Source organism: Macaca thibetana, chromosome 5 (assembly GCF_024542745.1).
Source record: "Macaca thibetana thibetana isolate TM-01 chromosome 5, ASM2454274v1, whole genome shotgun sequence".
NCBI classification, from domain to species: domain Eukaryota; kingdom Metazoa; phylum Chordata; class Mammalia; order Primates; family Cercopithecidae; genus Macaca; species Macaca thibetana.
Genome location: NC_065582.1, coordinates 139,033,405 through 139,042,835, shown reverse-complemented (window position 1 = coordinate 139,042,835; position 9,431 = coordinate 139,033,405). Strand labels below are relative to the sequence as shown.

The following is a 9,431-nucleotide window of genomic DNA, read 5'->3' as shown; positions in this document are numbered from 1 at the left end:
GCGCAGAGGCCGAACTACCGCTTTCCACGTAACCAGGGAGTCTGCAGTTTGCAGTGATGTGGCTAAGATACCCTTGTGCTATTACTTTAAAGGAACATTTACGTATCTTTCAACGCAGTTTGTACCTTTGTTCAGGGTTCTGTTGAACTTTCTCTGTACTCTTTAGAAAACCTTCGAATAAATGTAACCATCTTTTTGGGTGCCTGGGCATGGTCATTCTCCCAGAGTTTTAACGTAAGTCTCTACTAAAGTATCCTGATTTGCAATGTAAATTAAGGTTTTGCCATGAGCAACGTTCTGTACATAGATCATCCTAGGGAGAAAGTACGATTTCCAGCCCCATTTGCAGAAAGCAAACATGATCAGAGAAGTCACTAGGGTTGTTGAAATTAGCAAATAAAAATACCAAATGTCCGGTTCATGTGAAATTTCAGATAAGCAATAATATTTTGTTATAAGTATCCCCTAAATATTGTATTGTATATATTTATACTGAAAATTATTTGTCTATCTGAAATTCAAATTTAACTGGGTGTCCTGCATTTTATCTGGCAACCCTAGAAATCACTGACCTAAGCTAAGTAAGAGGCCCAGTCTGAAGTTAAACAGAATCAATCAGACTCTAGAGCCATGCTGTTAATGTTGAACTAAACTCAAAGTCCAAATATCCTTTCTGTTATTTCTTATTACTGCTGTTACTTTAATCAGGTGCTGAAGAATTCAATGGTAAAACGAGCATGTCCTGCAATAGCGGATAGTAACTAGTAGACCAGAAACAGGAATTACAATCTAATTTATAAATTTAATAATAAAAGTGGTGCAAAATGGTGAAGCAGAAGAGAAAGTATTCAATCTATGGGCTATGCAGAGAAAAACTACTCATTAGCAGCATTCTAGGTTTACCTCATACGTCCTTTCTCTGTGTGCCTCACGTCTCAAAAGTGAAGTCAATTTCTTTCTCCCATGAATTTTCATGGTATTTTAGCTGTCCCTCACTTATTTACCACTTTCTAGTTCTTAATGCAGATAGATGCACAACACTCATTCCCCTATCTGAAATGTAATTGTCTTAAGATACTTTGTGAATAGGAGCTCCCCAAGTAATAGTTAAAATGAGAAGTCTGGAAAACTACTTCATCTGAGTCTTTCTGTAAATCTAATGATGGGTAAGGTCTATTTTGAGGAAAAAAATTAAATTTTATGTATTATAATAATTGAGAGAAAAATACTTGCAAGCATCTACTATATGTCAAACACTTCATATATTTTTATCTTAGTAATTCCTACTACAGTCTTGTACGGTGGGTATTACAAATGAGGAAATAAATTTGAAATAATATATTTTGTAAGGTCACATAGATAGTAGTTACAAAATCACTGGTCTGAGGCCGGAAATGATGGTCTCAGTCTGCATGCTTGACTATCCCTACTGAGGAACTGAGATGATATGGCTTACCTAAGGCCACGTAACAGATGACTAAATAAGGTAAAATGACACACCGGGCAGGGTCCAAGGTTTAGTCAGAGGAAACAGAATTAGGTCCTAACTCATCTTTCAAGCAGGACTGAGTACTAAGAAGAATTTGATCTTTTCTCTCGAATTTGGATGGGACAAAATTTAGGCTGTAACAAATATGGTCTCTAAAATAGTTAACAACTTTCAAGAGAGATAGCGCTTAATATTTGCCCTTTGATTAGTAAGAGGATGTTATGTGTATAATCCAAGAGGTTTTCAAAACATATTTCTGTCTCGTGTAGTTTCATCTGTACTAGGTATATTCTGGTCTCCATCTCCCAAATCTTACTTGTACTATAGTAATCTTTAAATGCATGAACTCTGGAGCTAAACTTCATAAGTTCAAACCCTGGCTCTGAAAATTACTATCTATGTAATATAGGCAAGCTATTTTCACTTCTCTGTGTTTCTCATTCCTTACAACAATCCTGTAAATTGTATAATTGGTTATAATGACAGCTTAGGATTTACAGGGTTGTTGTAAGTTGATATATGTAAAGTTCTTGAAATGAAGTCTGGCCTGGCACTTAGAAAATTGTATTACTTTCCCTTCTATGTGGCCTTCTTTGCTCTACCGTTATCTAGCCAAAGTCTAGTGGGTTCCAGAAAGTCTAGTGGGTTCCAGAACGTTACCCTCCTGGTGAACTGTCACTGCCTTAGAGATGTGATCTGCATCTAAAACCCAACTAGCCAGCTATATAGTGCTGTATAGGTGATGTAGATCAGTGCTTACAGTTGGGAGAGATATACAAAGATCTCAGGTAAACCCCAATGTGTGCACTTGCTGAGCTTACACTGGAATTCAAGCTTGCTATTTGTGAAATAATTTGGTACTCTTTTTCTGAAGTTAGTTTCCTCGAGAGTTTTTGTTTTGAGGTGGAAGGAGGCAAGAGTTTTGTGCGCCATGCCTTGGGAAATTCATTCATTCACTCATTCCTTAACAATTGTTGATTAAACATCTACCATTGATTAGATGCTCTAATGACTCTGGGAATGCAAGCAGTGGACAATAATTTACCTTCTGGTTTCAGGGGAGAAGAAGTGCTTAGATAATGAACAAATAGATAACTAAGATAATGAAATATACTGAGAAGTATCTTTAAGAAAATAAAACAGTAATGTAATATAAAGGGATGGTGGAAATATACCTTAGATTGGTCAAAAAGCACCTAGCTAACAAATGGCATTTATACTAAGGCATAAAGGCTGAAAAGACATGAAGGCAACATCTAGGGAAAAATAGTTGTGAGCAGAATGCAGAGGCCCTGAGGTAAGAGAAAGCCTGCCTTATTCAGCATGATGATCCAAGGCCTGTGTGACTGGACAGGCCTTGAAGATCCCAGAGATGTGGGCATGGATTTGGTAAAGAAGATCCCAGAGATGTGGGCATGGATTTGGACCAGTTAATTGACATAATGTGGTTTACATTTTTAAATGATTATACTATGGAAACTGGAAAATAATTATACTATGCAAATTATTTTTCAGTAAACTGGAAAATATACTATGCAAAACAGATCTTAGAGTGCAAGAGCAAAACATGGGGAACCAATTTGGAGACTACTCCAGACTTATTCTAACTAATATAGACATTAGAGTTAATATGGCCTAATTTCTACCCCCAGACTGTAGAATTCCAGGGGCTTAGATGATAGATGGTGGTAGCAGGAACTAGATACTAATAGAAAGAATCAAAATATATTTTGGAACTAAGACCTATAGAAGTTGATGGTGGATCGGATGCTTGTGGAAGAGAAAGAGATGCTTGTAGAAGTGAAATGCAGACTAAAAGATATAGTAAAGCATCTGTCATCCAAGCCAGCATGAGGTTTTATGCCCTGAACAAGAGACAGAGCCATAGTCTATAGCTTCTTTGTTGGTGAAAGACTTTTTGAGGTGCAATGGTGTGGTGATTAAGTGTACAGGGTCTAGAGTCAGACAGACCTGGATTCCAGTTATGTCTCTACCACTTACTAACCACATAACCTTGGACAGGTTGGATAAACTCTCATACCTAAGTTCCCTCTACTAAATATAGGGATAAAACTATCACTTATTTAATAAAGTTGTCCCAAAGCTCAAATAAAATAACGTACATATCCCAGCCTCCCTTTCATCTGGGGTGGGTGGTATCCAAGTGCTGGTCAATAGGACAAAAATGGAAGAACTGTGTAGCACTTATCAGTACCTTTTATTTAAGGAGAACCCAAATATACCATTTGCCTTTTTCTTCTTTGTTTCTGCTTCCATCTTGCTTCCTAGAACTCAAATGATGCTGTTTTTGGACAGGGAGGCCATGGGCCAAGTACAGAGAGGCAACAGGATGGAATTAAGGTACCTGACATTGTTGAACCCATGCCTGATGCCTTGTTGACTCAGGACTACCTACATGGACATCTATGTGAAATATTACTCTACTTCCCCCTTATTTAAGCCTTTTTAATGGCAGGCTTCATGTCAACATCCCTCATTCTGATCCCTCTAATATAAGCATTATAGTTAATAACTCCCTATTTGCATCCACAGGCCTGTAGTCTTAGGTTATACTTATGATCTCAATGGTAAAAATTAAAAGACAAAATTATAAAATAATAGTGTAAATTTTAAAAATAGGCATTCCTATACATTGCCATTGGCAATTTTTCTAGAGGGTTGTGGTTGCATTTATAAAGTTTTCTAAATGTACATACTCTTTGACTTAGAAATTCCAGTTCCAGGCCGGGTGCAGTGGCTCATGCCTGTAATCCCAGCACTTTGGGAGGCCGAGGTGGGCGGATCACCTGAGGTCAGGAGTTTGAGATCAGCCTGACCAACATGGAGAGACCCCATCTCTACTAAAAATACAAAATTAGCTGGGTGTGGTGGCACATGCATGTAATTGGGAGGCTGAGGCAGGAGAATCCCTTGAACCCAGGGGGTGGAGATTGCAGTGAGCTGAGATTGCACCATTGCACTCCAGCCTGGGCAACAAGAGTGAAACTCCCTCTCAAAAAAAAAAAAAAAAAAGAAAAGAAATTCCAGTTCCCAAAATACCTAAGAAAAAAATATTTGGCTCCAAGAATATTCATTTATACATTGTTTACAATAGCAAATAACTAGTAATAAGTTATTGGCTTCATAAATGATATTATAACATAAAATGAAGCCACAAAAAAGTGATTTTATATAAAAATACTTAATAGAATATAAACTTGCTCACAATAACTATTGGGAAAAGAGTTATGTTTCAAATCTATTTGTTCTGTGTTATCCATGGTGTGCTGGGTATCTGTGTGTGTGCGTGTGTGTGTGTGTGTGCATGTGTAGTGTGCAATTTCCTAAGCACAGAAATATACAAAATTTTAGCAATGGTTTTCTTTCATTTGGGAGATTATAGATGATTTAGATTTTCTTCTTTTAATTTTTCTGCATTTTTCACTCAAGTTTTATTTAAAAATCTTAAATATTTTAAGATAGCTATGATAAATTTTGACTCTAATGATTCACTTTAATTTTTCTTTCAAACCAGCCAGGTCTTACCTGAACTCAGCCCCTTCCTCCAGTATCTTGCTAAACATCACCAACAACATCCAATTACACTGATGATAATCTGTTTTTTACCCCATTCTCGACAGTTGCAGCCTCCATTGGAATGGAATCAGCCTGCCCAGTTGTTGAGTTGTCTTAGGCACTACATAATATGAATCCCTAGAGTTCTAGCCTGCTGATAATCACTAAGCAACCACATATTTTAGTTTATATTACAGTAGCCTCTCACTCCTTATTCCAGTATCTGTATTAGTCAGATGGTTAGTTAGTTTAATGGTTAATTAGTTTAATAAAACTGCAAAATTTTAGAAGTTTAACATAATCTTCTTCTTTTTCGTGTGTGTGTGTGTGTGTGTGTGTGTGCGCGCGCGCTTACCTAACAGTCTGATGCATACAGGTGTAGGCATTAAGGTGGCTCTTCTATTCTCTAAGACTCAGAATTCTCTTTATTCTGGAATTGGCTGCATATGAAAGAGGTAGAATATGAAGGATTACGGAGGGAGTTTTTATGTGCTAGACATAGATATAATTTAGTGTATCATTCCTACCTGCATTTCATCACCTGGAACCCAATTTCATGGCAGCATGCAATTGTAAGGAAATTTTGGAAATCTAACTTAGCTGTGTGCGCAGAAAGAAAAGAATTTTAATAAATGTATTGTTCTTTTTACCACAATCATGCCTTTTAAAACATAAAAGAGAATTTCTCATAGAAGAAATCCTCATATAAACACTGTAAGCAATTGTCTTTTACATTTTCATGAGGAGCCATCATCCTTCATGGCTTGCAGTTACCACTAGCAAAATATAAAACTGGGATCCAACTAATGTCTTGCATCTGCCTCAAAAATATATCAATTCAGATTGATATTAAGAGGAAAATCTGAGAGCCTAGTAATCCAATCTATCTCTTTTCATTTTATTGCCACAATCAGCTTAGATTAAAATTTGTAATTATAGCAGTTATATCTGAGAGAAGTCAAGGAGGTGAACTTGGCTAGCTAACTGTTTAGGTAAGCCTCTGGAATATACGAATTTAGAGTTTTTCAGCTTTTTAGGTCCCCAAACTTAAGCTTGTCATTTCATTCAGAAGAGACTGACTCATTGTAACCAAACTCTCAAGAGACTGATTGATAAGCTAGAATGTCACAGAGTAGGAATTGTTTTTCTGTAGGATGCTGTATCTTGATCCACAAGTTCTTTTAGTCAGCCAAATTACAGATCATAAGGAGGCTCAGCGAATGTAAGACTGAATGAAAGAAAATGGAATAGACCTAAATTAATTTTTTTTCTTTAAATTGTCATGACCTAATGGCCGTCTTTCATTCCACAGATGTTTCCAGTGAAAGAAAGAAGAAAGCATCCTTTTCTCTTGACTGTGCAGAAAAAAATTCTGTGTTTCTTTGATTCTCCATTTTACTAGATGCCATACCTTTGTAATTACTTCATGTGGAGTCTTGACCAAGATTCAGGAAATACTAGAACTTTCAGTCCCAGAGGGTTACTCTAGGCATTACTAGTTTCCGTCATTATGAGTTGAGTTTTACTAGTTAATTTCAGATGAAAAACATTTGTTTTTCCCCAGATTCTGGGGTTGTGTACTTTTACTACCTATGAACTGACAACTGTATCTCCAGTAATTACAATTTCCAACAAAATGTTATAGGAATAAAGAAAAGATGTTAGTTCATTATTCCTTTAATAAAAGGAAATGGTCTGTATTTCTTCTTTTCACATTTATTTCTTCAGTTCAAACCTGCTTTTCAGGTTACCCTATGACTTGAAGTTGACTAATTTGTTCACCTTAATTAGATGTGTTGCAATATATATGTAATTAGTTATTTGCATGGCAATCTGCATAAAATTATTCCTGTTCATAAACTATTGAGAGGAAAGGGGCTTAAAGTTCAAAGGAGTTTAATTACGATCTTGTAACCATATAGGAAATATTTGAATGTTACACTGGCATTGGCTCTATTGCATTAAAAGAAGTTATGAATGACGATTTGGCAAAGATTTGCAAGGTAATGAGTTTAATCTTGTCTCTATAAACCTAGACAGATTTGGTTGCCTATAAAAACTGGTTCTTAGAAATCAGTTTGGTAAGTGTCTCATTTCATTCTGGTCAATGACTTAATAAACTGAAGGCCTTTGTCTTTCTTTTAGGGCATTATATGTAATCCAGAAATGTTATTAACACCTCTTTATTTCATTATATTTTTGTAGATAAAAATAATCTTCTAGCTTGAGCGACTTAATATCTCCATTAAAGAGATTTTTTAAATAAATAGATATGAAAAGCAATAGAGGGAGCCCATAACATTTATTTCAGTGTAGCATTAAAGAAAACAATACATTAAAAGCTGAAATCACTCTGTTAAAGTGAAACACTTAATGAACTGCAATTCTGGACCTAAGATGTAATACATGCTATATCGTCAGGGGCTGGCATTCTTTAATGGCATGCCAGGTGTTCAATTAATCTTTCCGGTGAAGGTTCTGTGCGTGTAAAACCTCCTGCCTCCCAATTGCTACCCCTTTTAAGCCCTGTATTTAGAACTACCACATCCGTAAGCTGTTAGGATTTCAGCCAGTGGTTCTTAATCAAAGAAGCACATTGGTCAACCCAGGGAATTTTTTAGTATTGATTTTTAACTTTAAATATGTGACACTTTTGTACTTTTTAAATAGCTTTATAATTAACATACCATAAAATCTACCCATTTAAAATACAGGTTGGCTAAGTTTACTCAAGCGAGGTTTTCTAAATTTGTATAGGAATGCAATCATCACTATGTCTCCCAAAATGATCCTTAATGCCTGTTTGTAGTGGACACATGGGGAGCTTAAAAAAAAAAAAAAAAAAGAAAGAAAAGAAAAGGTCATACCCTGCAGACAAATACTATCACAGTCTCTTTGACTATTAACATATTAACACCAATGTTATGTCATTGCTGTTACAAAATTGCCCAGATGAGTTTGACGTAAGTCAGTGTTGAGATACAGTGATGTAGACAAAACCTCATAGAAAAGATGAAGATCTGGAAAATGCAAATGCAACCTTTTACTAACCAAGAGATCACCTGGCTTAGACCAAATGTTGTCACAACAGCAGCAGCAGCAATAACAAAGGAGGCCTTTAGAACATTTAGAGAATGGTGGTTTTCTGATCCTAGACTTTTGCTCCTATTGTTTCCTTTGCCTAGAATCTCCCCTCTTTCTTCCTGCCACTCTCTCCATGCACACCTAGTTGGCCTAATGAATTCAGACACAACCCCCAGAGAACTTTAATTGCTGTCTCACCTGTGTTTTCATAGCTTTTTGAATAAACATCTATTATAGTCCTTACTGCATTGTAGCTGTTTCTTTATATTCTGACTTTCCCATTGTTCTGAGAGCTCCTTGAAATGCAGAGGCCATGCCACATTCATTTGAGTATCTAGACAGTGTCTGGCACAAAGCTGACTCCCAAAAAGTGTTTGTTGAATTCGGAAATAGAATAGGTGCTTTAAGAAACTCTGAAGTCCGGGCTCAGTGACTCACGCCTGTAATCCCAGCACTTTGGGAGGCCAAGGCGGGCAGATCACAAGGTCAAGAGTTCAAGACCAGCCTGGCCAACATGGTGAAATCCCATCTCTACTAAAAATACAAAATTTCACTGGGCGTGGTAGCAAGCGCCTGTAATCCCGGCTACTCAGGAGGCTGAGACAGGTGAATCACTTGAAACCGGGAGGTGGAGGTTGTAGTGAGCTGAGATCGCGCCATGGCACTCTAGCCCGGGTGACAGAGCAAGACTCCGACTTGGGAAAAAACAAAAAAACATCGATGTAAAGGGTAGGCAGTGATTTCCAACCTTGACTGCAAATTAGAATCCGCTGAGGAGCTTTTCAAAATCCTTATGACCAGCTCACACCTATACCAATGAAATCAGAATCTCCAGGGGTTGGACCCAGCAGTGTATTTTCTTTACATCTAATTCTAATGTGCAGCTGAAATTGAAAACCAAGGGCATAAAGCCACAAAGAATGGTCCAAAATTTTATCCTTGACCAAAATATTCTGGCTCTATCGCCTAAAATATTTAAATTATTTGTTGTTACATTGCTTGGAAGGAGCTCAGAAATATATGTGAATTAACAGATAGCTGTTTTTAAAATATATGAAAGTCCCTATGATACTCAAGAAAGAGAACTGGCCATTCATGTAAGTCACTGAAGTTTTGATCATGACTATTTTCCTTTTGACATTTTGTTTGAAGAATCATTATGAAATAGGAATCTTGATTTGGGTAGAAAACTGAAAATGTCAAAACAGAAATTGTATTGGACAGTGTTAAACAGGCAAGGAAGACTCTATTCAACATTATTCCAATGGGGGAGAGGGGCCAG

General features: G+C 36.8%; 1 long non-coding RNA gene across 1 annotated transcript; it reads left to right on the top strand.

Annotated features, from left to right (window-relative positions):
* Positions 1–34: 34 nt before the first annotated feature.
* LOC126955255 (uncharacterized) lies at positions 35–6,737 on the top strand. The gene is made up of 2 exons (XR_007725855.1): positions 35–234; positions 6,378–6,737. It is a non-coding gene; the product is annotated as an uncharacterized LOC126955255 (long non-coding RNA).
* Positions 6,738–9,431: the final 2,694 nt, after the last annotated feature.